The following is a 14,336-nucleotide window of genomic DNA, read 5'->3' as shown; positions in this document are numbered from 1 at the left end:
TGCCATAATAAATACATCAGATCGGCAAGGGTTAATTACCCGACCTGCTCTTCCCCGCAGGAACGCCCCGAGAAGTGCCACAACCAAAGGGAGAATGCCCAGGACATTAGAAAGATGAAGCGGGCGGATGAGGGGGCGTATCCGGAAGACGCTAGCAGTATGGAGGATGGAGCACGGGGATCGGACGGAAGGAGCCCAAAGACTCTGCCTAGGATGACGGCTGGCCCTGAGGAGGACCGAAACGAAAACAGTGCCAAGACTGAAGAGGACGAGGACAACGCCCCCGTGGACATTGAGGCTTGGTCAGAAGACAGGTGGACGCCCCCGAAGGACGCCTGTATACAGCACTGCGGTACGTGGATCGGGCAGGGGGTTGAGGGAGGAGAAATAACTGCTGGGGACACGGGGCACAGGGATTTCTCTGGTCTATTTTATGTGCTTTGGGGGAGGAAAGCGGGAACACCCTTGAACCCTACTGGCCTTGACATACCGTTGCTCTTCCTCGCTATAGCGACCTTGAGGTATAAAGTTCACCTCAATACACAAACTTGTGTCCTGAAGTAAGGGATGAGTTTGACTTCTTTCTGTTTTTCCCCTTGTTTTGAGCACTTCCTAATGCCATCCTTCACTTCCTGTAGTTCCTCTGTGAAAGTACCCCTGGTGTTTTTTTTTTCAACTTGGTGATGGTGCTTTTTGCCAACTATAAGACCTTGTGACAGCCTTACTTACCGCCCTTTTTCTCATTTCCTTCTAAGGTACCCGGGGAACATCGTCATCGCCCACCTGGAGAAGACAACACCGATAGAGCTCTCAAGCAACACCTGGAAGCCACATCCACGAAGCCTCACTTATGTTTGCCCTTTGTGATTTGCACTGAGTCTTAAATAAATACGGCAAAATAGATCCACACATAAGACCTCCTAGCTTCTTTTTCCGCCCGTCCCTCTCACAATCATTCTTTTTCTCACCACCCCACCTTGGACCCAGCCATATGCAAATCAGTCTTGACCATGTTCCTTATGGGAACAGGCCAGCCCTAACTGCCAAGCCAGGTCCTCCCTGGACCGGATTTAATCAATAGGAGTATAGGGGGAAAGAGGTAAGGCCGCCCCGCTCAAACAACTGTAAACAAAACACGCCTTACCTACTACTACTACTTCAGAAATTCATTGACCAACAGGGATAATCTGATGAGCCATCTAGATCCTCCAGGTGTGGTAAATAACACTAATCTCATGGGTCAAGGATGTGGGTTTAAAGAAAAACAGAAACAGGTCCCCAATACCACAAAAAATGTGTGAGCACAGAGAGAGCGCCTCACGGTCATAACTTCCGAGGGGGTTCCTGGTTAACAGTGCCCAGTATACCCACTTCTCATCATCGGTCACTCTCTCTGTGTGCAGTGTGAAAAAATAACCAACAAGTGACCAAGTATATAAATACTAATGGTGGTATGTAAAGAAAATAGCCAATACCAGAGTGCACCTTTGTAAATAGTGTACCAGTGCACCTATGACCCCAAAAAATAATAAATAAACTAATGTGTTAAGTGCAACCAAAGTTTAAAAAGATTTTTGGTAAGGGTTGCTTGCTCTCTATCTTTATTCTGGTGCTGCAAGCCTTCCAGATTAAAAATGGGTTTTCATATACCATACAAGTTCAAAGTGCCGACATGTTTCATTGCTCTCCTTTCAGCAATTTCATCAGGGCAGTCTGGGGTTCTTGGTTCGTAATCATCACACTTATGTATATATCGGACCTAATGATTGCCACATCCGGACGTACCGGCAACCATACAGGGGACCCCGTGTCAACTGATCACGTGTCCTTGGGTATTGCCGCGTCCCTCAGGTGCTTCCGACGGTCCCAGGACCGGAAACAAGCATCATGGGACCAGTTTCAGGGCATCTCATTACCCTTCATCAGCCAGGCTAGCTTGAATTTAGTGGTGTAGTGAGCACGGGACCCACGTCTGGGCATACCCTTCCCACTTAAGGCGACATATGCAAAAGAAACAAACAATGGACAGAATGCTGGGCAATGCAAACATTCACCCCAGTCACAAGGATCTGGGTTTAATCCACCATTCCTTTGCTCACCACACCACCCCAGTTTGGACCCAGCCATATACAAATCAGTCTTGACCATGTTCCTTGTGGGAACAGTCCAGCCTGAACTGCCAAGCCACGTCCTCTCTTCTGTGTGTAAAGTAAGTAACCAAAAGTTAGATGCAGCACTTCCTGTGATAGCACCAAGCCAAAGGTAATGCAATGTTGTTTCCTTTAATTTCATGGGGTCTAAAGGTCACAAGATGTCACTTCCTGTGTTGCCATCAGGGCAAATGCCTTTCGATGTCACTTCCTGTGACATGGTAGAGGTGGGTCAAAGGGCAGGTGATGTTACTTTCTGTGGTGTCACTAGGTCAAAGTTCGTGTGATGTCTTTTCCTTTGACTTCCGGCGAGGATCACATGGCATTTGATGTCACTTCCACTACCCCAGGCATTTTGATTAATCAACGTCCATGCTTCACTCCCGAATAAAAATGCAGCCACCCAGTGTACCTCCTGATCTCTTCCTCGAGTAACATCCATGGTTTGGGGCATAGTTCCTAAGGGATCCCATGATAAGCTGCCCACCTCTCCCATATTATATAATGCTTCTGAGGGCAACCTCTCACTATAGAAATAACACATTCTAGTCCTAGGCACTGGTCTAATCAACCCTTCCACCACTCAAGTGGAGGGGCTACAGCATCCTTCCAAGCCTGTGCAATATCCCACTTGCCTATTTCTAGACCTAGCCATAGCAGGACCCGCAGAAACCGGTTCTCATCAATATAATTGGAAATTTGGAGCAATGCGCCTTGCGGGGTCTGTGGCAGCATCAGCACCAACACCCCCTCTAGACAGTCAAAAACTCCCTCCCAAAGGGGCATTAAGAATGGTCAACTCCAGACTATGTGTAAAAAGACCTTTGGCCCACCCCACACACAAACATGTAGCGGACGCAATCAGCCCTCTCCGCCAGAGCCTCTCCCATGTATAGTACACTCTCAGCAGGTACTGTGGTTGCAAGAGGTGGTATTATGAAGAAATGGCTACCTCCATAGGGGAGGACAGAGGCTTCCTTCAGCCCTCGTCTTCAAAGGGGCCTAAGTCACAGGCTCATGTCTCTTGAAGGGACCCAAGGGTGTCCTGGGATTTTTTTAAAAGGAATTGATAAATAGCAGAGATCTTGTGGTCTGGAATGTATGTCAACATTATTTTACCCTTCATAGGAGGAAACCTTAGAATCTCCTCCGGGCAGGCCAAGTACATCGTAAAAGCAAGGCGGAGCTTAAGGTAACTGCAAAATCGACTCTTATGAAGCTGAAACTCTTCCTGTAGATTTGCGAAGGTTTTCAAGGAGTTCACCTTGAGAACATTCCTCAGTTGGGAGGTACCAATAAGGTCCCTGCCTCGAAAACCCTGTACAGGGCTGGCACAGGGCTGTTGCAGCCCAAAGAGGGGTCTCTCGCGTGATCCATACCCTCAATCCTGTGGCCACTTCAGTGCTCCTCCAGGTGTTAAGGATCACTTTCACAGCTGGGAGGAGCCCCTGGGGGATCTCACCTCTATAAGGCAGATGGCGGAGCATCTGCGCCCCATCGGCCACTCCTCCGCCGCGTAAGCTGGGTCCTCAAATCTCACACTGTAATAAAATTGTACATCTGAAGTGGCAATGCTACCATCATAGGTCGATTTATAACTATTAAATACAGCGATACGAGGTGGAACATGGTTCCACATGAAACCCCGCAGCAATGACTTTTTGCATGAGAATAGACATGCCGGAAGGGGAACGGGGTAGTTCTGAAGTTGGTATACCAAAAGCGGGAGACTCCCTCTTTTAAAAATAGCTGACCTGTCCATGAGAGAAAGGGGAAGCGCCTCCCAGAATTAAAAATCCACTGTCAGCTTGTCTAAATAGGGCTTGAGATTCAGCTCCATTGCCTAGGCCTTATCTGTGGTGACATAAAATCCCAAATCCTGCAACCCCTGTCAGACAATGGCGAGCCGAGAGGCCCAAATCAAATCCAATGGACACTCGCCCCCCACTGAGGATTTGCCAGGGTGCATCATCAGTCCTATAAAATCTCCAGAGATCTTTCAAATTTGGAGCGCACATGGTCCCGAGTGCGAGAGTTCCGTCATAAAAATAAGTACATCATCCGTTAATTGGGCTGTTCTCTCCTCGGCTCCAGGGCCCCACACAATCCCCTGCAACTTTTCATATATGTGGTACAGGCAGACAGTGGTTTGATGGACAGGGCAACAATAATGGTGAAAGGGGGTACACACCTCTGTCTCATCTCCCGTTCAGTCCATAAGTGCAGGAAACCAGCTCCACTCACTCTCACTTGGATGATGAGGTCTGTATAGAAAAGTCTAATATACCCAATGAACTGTGGTCCGAAATTCAACTTCACCAGAAGAAGGAATAGAAATGACCATCCGACCGAATCGAAAGCCTTAAAGAAGTCCACCTGTAATAGAGCGCCATCAGCACGACAATGTCTAGACAAAGCAACCGCATTACACACCCTTTTGATATTATGCCACATAGCCCTCCCTGGCATGAAGCCAGACTAGTCCGAGTGGCCCTGAGGAGGGCCGTCTTAAAGTCAGCATCCACTAGGGTCCGGTTGCTCAAGTGCCTCCGGTGGGGAGCTCCCACTCCTCCAGCTGTCATCAGCAGCTCAACTGGGGAGTGGTTAGACAGCCCACATACACAAATGTTTGCTGTGCGCAGAGTACGGTCCTGGGGAGAAGTAAGTAATCAAACTTAGAGAGGGTGTAGTGGACTCCAGAAAAGGTGTATCCCCTCTTGTGAGGATGGTGGTGGCACCAGGCTTCAAGCAAAACCATGATGTAAATGAAACGGGCCAGGGCCGTAATATGCAGCGTCTGTCACGAACCCCGGGGAGAGTGATCCTTGGGTGTAGAGGCCACATAGTTCAAGTCACCCCCCAAAATCCATGGGCCCGCAGGGAAGCCTAAGATAACGCTGAGCAGGATATATGTGAATGACTCTGTCAAAGGGTAGGACTTTGAAATTAATAAAGGAGAAAGGTTTCCCATGGAGAAGGCTAGTGATGGCTACAAATCTCCCCATGGTGTCATGCCTTGTCTGAATGTGGTGAAATGGTACATGCCCTCTCATAACTATTGCCACTCCCCAGATCCCCTATGGAAACCTGAATAAAGCAACATCATGAAATGCATTTGGGCAAAAAATGGACATTTGTTGCCAATAAGGTGAGTTTCCTGAAGAAACAGGATATCAGGGCCAGCCCTGCAAACATCCTTCAATGCAGCCCCCCCCTCCTAATCTTATCAAATAATCCGTTCAAGTTCCAGGTGAGGAGCCTCAGTGATCCCAAGCCAGTGGTACAATAAGCATTTGGGGCAGACCAGCGGGCACGGCCATGAGACGTGGTTGACAGCCTATTATGTGGGTGTAATCAAAAACAACGGAAACAACAACAGTACTGTCTAAAGTTTTAAACACAAACCTCTCCTACACTTCACCCTCTACTTCGAAAACTAGAAGTACCTGCTGTTGTCCAGATGCCTAGGTGTCACCAACATGGCATACCGGAGTCCATAACCCCCCCCAGACTGTTGGTCCAACATTCTGAAACTAATACCCAACCCTTAAGGTGAGGACCACCATCACAAAAGTCACTAATGACTTAAAGGCGCCAGCCCTCCTGAAACAAACACAAAAAAGGAATTGCAGTGCAAGCAATAAACATACACAGCGTTATTACGTAGTCAAGAGGCTCAGGGGGCGCAGGGGTGTATGCAAGCTATTCCCCAAAGTCAGAAGGGGTTGGGACACAATGGGAGGGCTCGCTCAGGGTCAGGAGCCAGTGAGGACTCCCCATCGAGACTGCCCCCTGGTACTGGGTCTCAATAGTCCCTTTCCCTACCGGGGGCCTCCTCCACCACAGGTACGCGTACGTTGTGGCCGCCACCTCGTTTCCTCCAAGGCAGCCCCATGTTCTGAGTCAGAATCCTCTCTGGTCTTCATTGCACTGTTACACAGTTGGGGTCGGTCCTCCGCCCACTTTCAAGCCACTTCAGGAGCGTCAAAGAACAGTGATTTATCCCCAAATAAAACCTTGAGGCAGGTATTGAAAAGTGGCTTATATTGGATGTTCAAGACGGTAATTTTTGTTTAACACCCTGGAAGGAGTGGCACTGTTTTTTGGACCCTCAGAATTTAGTCAGGGAAAATCATGACTTGTCGCCTCATCGCACAGGAAGCCCTGAGCATGGTAGGCTCATAGCATGGCAGCATGATCCGCATAGTTCAGTATGCAAGCAATGTTGGGTCTTGGGGAACCACGGTAGGGGGGTGCTCACTCGAGGATCGATGGGCAAACTCCACAATGAAGCACAAAGAGACTGATTCTGGTGGCAACCAGGACAGGAACCAGTGGTGATTAAAGTGGTTATGCTGGGTCCCTCCACTCCCTCAGGGACTCCCACAACCCTAGCATTGTTCCTCTGCAAGTGGCCCTCAGCATCCTTGGGTTTCGCAGCTAGTTGTGCTATGGTGCTCTGCAAGGCATTCACCTCTGCCTGGCAGGTCTTCAAGGAATCCTCTGCCCCAGAGAGTCTAGTTTCAGTAGTGGTGACCATTTTAGCAGTGTTATGGAGATCTAGGCGGGTAAGGGACAGGTTGGTATCGAGTTCACCAATCATCCCCTCGACAGAGGAATGGAGTTTGTGGATAGCCTAGGGAATACCTCCTGTGGGTGAGGGGTGGTCCCCCATTAGCACCCCAGCACACCTAGATGGGTGTTCTGCCATGGCATCAGGTTTAGTGAATTTGTCAATTTTACCTTGCAGGAAGGCTGGTTGTAGTTTGTCTTTCACCATGGTGGACAGCACCCCAGGAGAGGGACTCAACGTCAGCTCTTTAATAGGAGGGCAAGAGAGAGCAACTGAGCCAGCCACTCGACCAGTCCAGTGTGGCAGATGAACGGGAAGAGGAGGGGGGAGAATCCAAGGAGGAAGGACACCAAGGCAATGTCTACAGAACAATCATGGACTGTGCAAGCTCATACCAGAGAAGGCCTGTGGAATGATGTCAAGACAGAGTCCGGAGATTCCTTCACAGCCCCCCCCAAGCTGTGCATCCTTAGTATAGGCATCATCGAGGGTAGTCCGGGGCAGCCTGACATCACAAGGTGTGCACGACAATGGCTCCAGCCAAGCCAAGCACCCTGCTTGGGCTGAACAAAAAAGATCACTTTGCCCAAGTTGGAAGTCCGGTGCTCCTTACCCTCACTCAACACATTTAAGGCAAGAGTCTCATGCACAGGGCTTAATACGGCCTTAGGTCATAAAGCACTGCAGCACACTTGTCCCCTTGAGCTATGTTAGTTAATCCAGCTGAAGCAATCCTTTCCGAAGAGGCGCAGGGGGGAGAATCAATCAAAAGGCCCCATTTGGGTCTTGTAGATGAGCAATGGTGCTAGTCAGGCCACGGGGTCTCGGAGCAGGCCTCTGGATGATTTTATGAAGTGGTTGGGCCTCTCATCCTTGCCTGCACCCGCGGAGCCTAGAAGGGCCATGCAGCGTCGGTCCCCAGTCCCAAGCCAAAGTGGGATATAATACCCTTTATCACCCTTTACCCCTGCAGCCAGGCACATCTGCCAATCCTGTTATCTTGGGGGAGGGGGAAGAACTAGCGACCAGCACTCACCGGGCCCTGCCTCCATCCACAACCCTGTTTGCGGAAGCCCGGGCAGGGTGCTGCTCGCCCCAGCAGGAGAGGCTCAGCATGTCGGAGCGGCACCCTGTGCTGCCGCAGGTCCTGCAAAGGAGTGAGAAGTTGCTGCCTTGACCCAAAATGGCCAACAAATAAGCACCCTGGGGCCAGGGTTCACCGAAAGCCACTCGAGCCCCCCTCAACCTCCGGGCCAGCAGGCAAGTGTGGCTTCCTCAATGCGGTCTCTGGAGAGCCTAACGCCGCGAGCCACCGTCAATGCCTGCTCCCGGGGGCATACATACTTAAGTTGGTACAGCTAGGTGCTGCTACATCATACCAGGCCCCCATGCCTGGAGTAGGCTGTGTGGGCTACAAATCAGCAAGGATTAAAAAAGATAAAGTACTGTGGGGCTGCCGGAGCTCAAGTTGGAGCATCTGCTATCTTTGGTGGCTAATCCATGCCCCCTGTTGTCTTAGTACTGAACCTGTGTGGCGTTTCCTTTTTAGGTCGAACCTGGGCAGCGCATGCACTGCTCTGTGAGCCATGCTGAATTGGAGTATGTACTTGAAGCCTCTCTCACTCTCTGCCCATATATGTCATTGGCTTGTGCCATTGGCCTTCGTAAATGTTGGCTTGTGATACCTTATTAATCTTGTTAGTCCCAGCTTATTATCACCTTGTTTTCATTTGTAACCTCCCATGAGGACTGGGCTTTTTACTTTGGTTGTTACCCGGTACATCTTCTTTAGTCTGTAAGCACTATTTTCTTTAAAGAGGTTCTCTTACCGCAGGAGGGTCTCTCATGCGCAGTTGTGACCTCGGGCTTGTTTAACTCATATCAAATAGGGAGCTATTCAGGGGCCAGAGGAGACAGAAGGGGGCAACTCAGCGATGCCTTTAAGGATGGCAAAGATGCAGGATGTAAAATCCGCTAGATCTGGTGTGTTTATTTTCTGAACAAACATCTTTGTTAAACATGATTAGCTTTAGGTTTGCTCCTACACTCACTTGCTAAAAACCATGACTTCAACAAAGGGCTCTGACCCTCTTTTTTCAATTTGTTTGTGTGTGAAAAGGATCCGCACCCGCACCCATAGTTTTGCTTCAACAAACCCTCACCATCTGTGTTCCTTCTGCTACCTTCTGTTTGCAACCCCCCACACACACACTTTTAAACAAGCATTTGAGATGCAATAGGTCCCGCATTTTCGAGAGTGTAAGCTTTTGTCATTGTAAATGACAATGACTTTTATGTATGTATTAAAACCAAAACATAAATAAAAAGCATTGTCATTTACAATGCCAAAAGCTCAAAATAGTGCAAATGCGAGACCTAATGCATTGCAGATGCTTATTCTGAGTGATACCGTTCACACAGACTTTGCAAAACCACACAAGGAAATTCCTTGTGCAATACCTGCTGGTTATCGATGAAGTAGATAGACAAACCCAACTAGGGTTTGTCATTTGCTATCAGGTATTACAAATAGCATGTGTTCGGTTGATTTAAAAGGGTAGATCACACCATACAACCACCCACGTGTAGATAGATTGGATTTTATTAGGTCCTGACGAATCACCACCAGATTGTTTAACTACCAGGCGAGAAACATGTTGCCGCACAATAGAGCGCCCTAAGTGAGATATAATCTCAAACATGCCGCTTTGTTTCTTTTAATCAGGGTGGGAGACCCATTGATTAAAATTGTCTTCGCTGGTATTCCCTTACCTGTTTTAAAATTTCTTTCAGGTTATACACCTCCACACTTTCATCTACACTAATTAGGCCCCTCACCCCCATGGCACTAAATGGCATTTGGAATAAAAGATCTCTGCCACAGAGCCCCTCATAGGGAGCTGGTCAGGTATTGCATCGCCGACCTGATGAGGAGCATCCCATATGATGAAGCATGACACCTTGCCGGGTGTGTGAAGGCCCTATATTCCAAGAAGAGGAATCCTCATCTTCCTACACTTCATGACCATATAAAACCAGTTTTCCCATATCTCGATATTAGGAACAGCATACTTTTTGTATGTTCACGGAGATGTGGTTATCTTGTTAAGAGACAGTGCTTAACTGTGTGGTGAACGAAAGGAGTGTGAGGGATTGATACACCGCTTACATTTTGAGCACCGTTTGTTAGCTCCACAGGTCCCTTTGTAGTATTCATAGTTTATATAAAAGCGATTCCAGCCCTGCTTCTGTATTGGTTGCTGTAGGAAAGTAGACCATGCTACAATGTTTTGAGTCTTGACAGGTATTAAAGGGGTATTAAAGGGGAGGGAAGGGTGTGTTAAAGATCTGCCCTGCTGAACTGTGATATCTGCGTAAATTTTGTGATCACCGTTGCAGGGAGATAAGTGACGTCAGAGTATATAACTAGTGGGACCTGTAGTGTCAGAGTAAGTTAGTCATCCATTGATGAACATTGTTTTGTAGATTTTTCTATTGTATACCTACATTGTAGTCTGCGTTTCCAGTTGCTACACAATGGTTATCTGTATTATTTTGTAGTATTTCCCCTAAGTGAGTTGATGATGCTCTTATCACATAAATAGCATGGTCCCTCATATGGTGTGTGGTTGAAGGGTGTTGTCATTGCTTACAGGTGATGTGGGAAGTGTTTCCATATTGTTTGTGATGACCATCAGCGTGCACTAATGTTAGGAGACGCGGTACATGGCGGTATGATAGATGTGGAAGAGCGAGAGATAGACACACTTTTTTTGTAGTTTGTGGGAAGTTGCCAGCACTGATTAGCACTGCAGGTCTCTTTATTGTGTTGGTATTTTTTCTTTTATTGTCTTAATGCTATTTCCTATGATGGATGTGACGGGAGGTCATTCACGGTTAGATTTTATGGATCTAGGAGAGGTGAGAGGTGTAAGCTGGAGAAGGAGTGAGCAGTAATCAGACATCTGCCTTTATAATTGTGTTACAGCCCTCCTTTATATGATTGCTATAATGAATAGCAGCCAAGGAGATTTGCCAAGATGCTTTGTGTTATAAAATCCTTTTTGCCATATTTGGATGTTGGTGATCAGGTTATGTGCCTTTTTGTAACTTGCAGGGTGGACTGTTTTAGAATTCTCGGGTGACCAGCAATGGGTGGCAAATCTCTGCAGTCTTCACAGACCTCTCTGGTTAGTACTGAATGATTATTTTCACAGCCCCCTAATGGAGTAAGTCATTCTTTATTGTGTAGTTAATTAAAACCATTACAATATATAAAATACCACAGTGTTTAAAAAGCAGGATATTGACACTACTGTATAAAAGATAAAGTCTATAAAATCAGATGTCAATCTAGCTTAACGATAATTATTGTGCTCCTAAACCCTTCATTTTCCTTACTTGCTTTGATTCCAAAAGCATAGGTACTGCTTAACAGACTACTTTGTGGACCACAATATTGGTAAATCACGATCTGTATGCTCGCGCTACTTTCCTTTTAAAATTGATCACGTAGAGCTAAACGATAATTCACAAACTCCTTTCGCCTCTGAACCGCATGTAAAAATCTTTACACGTAACCGCCGGTTACCAACACTTCGCCGCTTACACCGCTCGCCACCCGTTTTTAAACTTTGCATGGCCCAACTCTGAGCTCATTGAATGTTTTTTAATCTCATGCGTCGCCCCTCACAGTTCCGTCACTGCGTCGGATTTTAAATGTTGTCCCCACTGTCATAAACAATTCACAATAGGTTGCATAGAAACAAAAGCCTGTCACGCCACACGTTACAATTCACAAAATTACTATTCCTAAAAGATGAATAACTGCCACAAACAGTTCACAATGCCACAGATGATCACTGGTCAGATTTATATACATGCCTAGTCTTTTTGTTATTGACCAATGTTTATGTTTTGTCTCCCCTTTTTTTGTTTCCCCAATATAACTGTATGTATGCTTATAGGCCGCAAAAAACTGTTATGCTTTCAAGACAAACAAATTAATTCTTTGTCCTGAAGATGATGCCATGTATCTGTGTGTAGGCATCGAAACGCCGTCGACATAGTAGCATCATATGTACCCTACAAATAGAAAATTGTTCACAATGATTCTTTGTACTTTACCATTGTCTGTTCACTGAGATACTAGCACAGACCGCCTTTGTTGCGTCAAGTTTACCCCCCTGTTTTGTCTTGTCCCCTGTGGGTTACTGGTTGTACCCACCTTGTAAAAAATCCTTTTATGTTTTCCATATCTCTTAAAATAAAAACCTGTCCTGCTGGACAAAGGTCATACTGACTATTGAGTGTATGTCCATCAATTCTGCCTAATCCCTGAACTACTAGGGACCACTGTCTTTTGAAATATGATGGTGAAATGTTTGCCATATACAAAGAGATGGAAGTGCTCGCAGGCCCATACCACCGCAAGACTCTCCTTTTCAGGTTGGGAATATGCCTTCTCTGTGTCAGTGAGACTGCGACTGGCGTAGGCGGTGATGTTGCGTTGGTCTGAGTCTTCCTGATATTGCGCCAGGATGGCACCCAGGCCCACCGGGCTGGCGTCAACCGTGATTTCAGTTCTTTTCTTGGCATCGAAATACGCTAGATTGATAGCAGAGCTGACACTTTTCGTGATTTTGTTGAAGGAATGTTCACAGGCATCCGTCCATAAAAATTGCTGACCTTGATGGGTGAGCTCCCTGAGGGGGTAGCTGATGGTGGCGTAGTCTCGAATGTAACGTGCACAGTAGCTTGCCATCCCTAGGAATGATCGAAGGTCACTGACGTCTCACGGTGTTGGGGTGTCTGCCAGAGCGGATACTTTCTCTGGGTCTGGTTTCATGCCGTCTTTGGAGAAGATGTGACCATAAAACTTCAGGGTCGATCTGTGGAACTCACACTTGTCTGGGTTCAGAGTTAAGTTAGAGTTCAGTAGTGCGTGGCATACTCGGTCCAGAGCGGTGTCATGCTCAGTTTGATCCTTTCCGAACACCAGGAGATCATCGCTATAGTTGAAAGCATTCGGGATCCCTTGAATGACTCGCCAGATTGCTTCTTGGAAAATCTCAGCAGCTGAGGATATGCCGAAATGTAGGCGCTTATAACGGAAGAGTCCTTGGTGGGTTGTGAAGGTCATGATATAGCGTGATTTTTCATGCAGTTCCAATTGGTGGTATCCCTTATTGAGATCGAGCTTCGAGAATACAGTGGCTCTATTGAGGCGAGCGATCATATCGCTAATGTGCGGTCCTGGGTGGCGTTCCCTCTCGATGGCTGTGTTGGGCGCGTGCATGTTCACGCACATGCGCACTTTGTTGTCTTGCCCTTTCTTGGGCAACGCCACCACTGGTGACACCTACGGTGTTGGCCCCGATGTGCGCTCGATGATGTCTGTCTTTAGTAGATCTTGGAGTTCATCATCTACTGCTTGTTGTAAGTGAAAAGGCACTTTTCTGTGGTGTTGTGCCACTGGAGTCACTCGTTCGTCAATGTGTAGTTTTACTTTGAATTGATTTAGCTTTCCCAGCCCTTTAAAGAGGTTTGGAAACTTGGAGAAGATGTCTGTGGTATCCTCAAGTCATGTAAAGGAGGTCCACAAGTTTCAGTCGTTCAGCCGTCGGCAAACTAAGTAAACAGTCAGCCAGATCCGGGCCTTCCACTACATGAATATAAGCTGGGATCTGTCGATCTTTGTAGGATAGAGTCGTGCTGAAACGACCTAGACACTGCAGTGGTTTTCTGGACATCCAAGTGTATACTCGGACAGCTGCAGGTTCTAGTTTCGGTCGTGGCTTCATGCTTTGATATTCAAGGGCACAGATATAATTTGAAGAGGCTCCAGAGTCTAGTACAAATTTTGCAGGGTGATCTCCTATTCGGATGTCTAGTTTCGGGTATCTTTTCAGCCGGTCGGGGTCTGATACCATGCAGATGTACTCGTCACTATCTTGTGACACAGGTGTGGGTAATGATGATTCGCTAGATGAAGATCTTCGTGATCGATATGAGCTGGTAGAGCGTATGCTCGACCGGGATGAGCTAGAAGAGCGTCCTTCTCTCCCTTTCACTGCACGAGCGTGGTGTTGCGTGTTTGACCTCGACGTGGACGATCTCCGCCCTGATTGACGAGTTTGGCAAACCACTTCATAATGATTCTCTCTTCTACAACGATGGCATCGTTGGCCAATGGCTGGACAGTGTCCTGAGTGAGGGTATTCTTGGCCACACCTGTAGCACGTTGGAGCCGTCTTGTTAGTCTTGGTGTGTCGCGACTCCTGTTGTGATGATGTCTTTCGGGAGGTTGTGAAACGGGTAGGTTTCCTTGACTTATGATAGTCCGTCCGGTGTTTCTTCTCCTTGTGTTCCTGCATTCTGAATGCTTGTTCCTTCTTTCCAGTCTTGTTAACTTCAATTTTTCTTGCGTGATCTTCTGCTTGGTCGTTGATTCGCGTCATTTCTTCGATCTCCTCAAGAGTGTAGTGTTTCTTCAGTAGTCGCCGGCGCAGCGATTTGGATTGACAGCCTTCAATTACGCGCAGTCGTAACGCGTCTTCAGTGGTGAAGTTGTCGAACTCGCAGTGTCGGGCCAACCGCCTGATACGCACAAT

This window comes from Lissotriton vulgaris, chromosome 2_1 (genome assembly GCF_964263255.1).
Source record: "Lissotriton vulgaris chromosome 2_1, aLisVul1.2, whole genome shotgun sequence".
Lineage (NCBI taxonomy): Eukaryota > Metazoa > Chordata > Amphibia > Caudata > Salamandridae > Lissotriton > Lissotriton vulgaris.
This window is presented reverse-complemented; position numbering follows the sequence as displayed.